This window comes from Nicotiana attenuata, chromosome 1 (genome assembly GCF_001879085.1).
Source record: "Nicotiana attenuata strain UT chromosome 1, NIATTr2, whole genome shotgun sequence".
Classification (NCBI taxonomy): Eukaryota; Viridiplantae; Streptophyta; class Magnoliopsida; order Solanales; family Solanaceae; genus Nicotiana; species Nicotiana attenuata.
In genome coordinates this window covers 60,593,318-60,595,567 of record NC_031989.1, presented here as the reverse complement: position 1 = coordinate 60,595,567, position 2,250 = coordinate 60,593,318, and positions in this window count along the sequence as shown.

The following is a 2,250-nucleotide window of genomic DNA, read 5'->3' as shown; positions in this document are numbered from 1 at the left end:
AATATATACTCTAATACTTATTGTAATCCAATTTACAACAATTTCCAACTCCGCTTGAAAAGTTGATAAAAATCACCCTCGGGCCCACGTGCCCGAATTCTGAAAAATTTCAAAGATAAACTTTACCCATAACACCACGAACTCAAATATATAACTTATTTCGAATTCCATGTCCAATTTCGTGGTCAAAATCCAAAAATACCAATTGCTAGGTATTTCTTCAAAATCCCAAATTTTCTACAAATTTTCATCCCTAAATCCATATATAAACCTTGTATATAACTCACAACTAGTAGAAATCACTTACCTCATGCTTGATGATGAAAACGGTGCTCCAAAATCGCTTCTAGGTCGGCTTCCATGGAGGAAATGAGATAAAATGGCCAAAACCCGTGTTCTTGCAACTTATACACTGGCCAGGCGACTCTCCTTCGCAAACGCGGCAATCCTCTCGCGTTCGCGAAGCTTAGCAAGCCCAGGCCCAGATAAACTTCTTCGCGTTTGCGTTCCTCACGACGCGTTCGTGAAGCATTCCGCCCTTATACTTCGCGTTCGCAAACCCACCCTCGCGTTCGTGTAGGCAAAATGGCCTCAAGCCCAGTCCTCAGTTCCTTCTACGCGTTCGCGTAGGTCCCTCAAGTTCTTCACCGCATTCACATCTCTCCCATCGCGTTTGCAATGGGCAAGTCCAGCAGCCCCAAAAGGTCTCCTTTGCGAACGTGTGAATATCTTCGCGTTCGTGAAGAAGGAAATTAAATAGCAACAACAACAACAAATCATTCCAATTTGGTTGGAAACCACTCCGAAACACACCCAAGGCCCCCGGGTCCCCGTCCAATCCAACAAACTAGTCCCAACATCACACAAACTTGCTCGAGGCCTCAAATGACATCAAACAACGTCGAAATCATGAATCACCCCAATTCAAACTTAATGAACTTTAGACCTTCAAACGTTTACATTCAATGCCGAAACCTATCAAATCACGTTCGATTGACCTCAAATTTTGCACACAAGTCACATTTGACATTATGGACGTACTCCAACTTCCGGAATCAGAATCCGGCCCCGATATCAAAAAGTCCACTCCGGTCAAACTTCTCAAAAACCTTCAAATTTCCAACTTTGGCTAAATGACCCGCGAAATGACCTACGGACCTCCAAATCCACATCCGAACACTCTCCCAATACCAGAATAACCATACAGAGATATTCCCAGACTCGAAATCCCAGACGGACATCGATAACATTGAAATGCACTTCAACCTAAATTTTTGAAATTTTTCCAAAATGCCAACTTTCCAAAATAGGCGCTGAAATGCACCCGGGTCATCCGAAACCCGATCCGAACATACGCTCAAGTCCAAAATCATCATGCAAACCTGTTGGAACATTCACATCCCAATTCCGAGGTTATTTACTCAAAATCACACCTTAGTGAATTCTTCCAACTTAAAGCTTTCGAAATGAGAATTTTCTTTCTAAATCAACTTTGAACTTCCCGAAATTCAATTCCGACCATATATACAACTCATAATACCTGAAGTGGAGCTACTCATGGCCTCAAACTACCGAACGACGCGCTAGTGCTCAAAACGATCGATCGGGTCGTTACATAATTACTACCATATGACCCAGAGATAGAAAAACAACTACAACATTTGAGAAAGGTAAGAAATCTCCCCGGGAATATAGAAAAGGTAGGTCAATCCTTAAACAAAGAAAATTTGGCAAGAGATGATGAAAATGTAGATTTGGCTGTGAGAGAGGCAACCCAACTAAGAGAAAAACCTTCTCGGGATGCTGAGGAAGCAGCTCTTCGAGATGCACAAATTGTCTAGGAAGAGGAGAGGGCTCGGAGAATTGCTCAAAATAAGCCTTTGGGTCCAGACCAATTCGGAAACATAGCTCCCGGTGCTGGGAAACCACTTGGAGATTATGCTAGACCGGTCTACAACCAAGGCTTATCAAGTGTGAGACCACCTCCTGTTGTAGCTAACAATTTAGAGTTGAAGCAATGGTTGCTTCAAACCCTTCAAAATTGTCATGTCTTCAGAGGAAAGACAAACGAAGATCCAAACAACTATCTAATGGACTTCAAGGAGATTATGCACACCATTCAATACAATGTGTGTCACAAGATGCAGTTTATTTAAGGGCATTCCTTTCATGCCCTGAACGTTGGCGGGGGGGGGGGGGGGTAGGGGGGGAGGAGGTGTGACGACCGTACGCCCGGTGCCTCACCTTCGT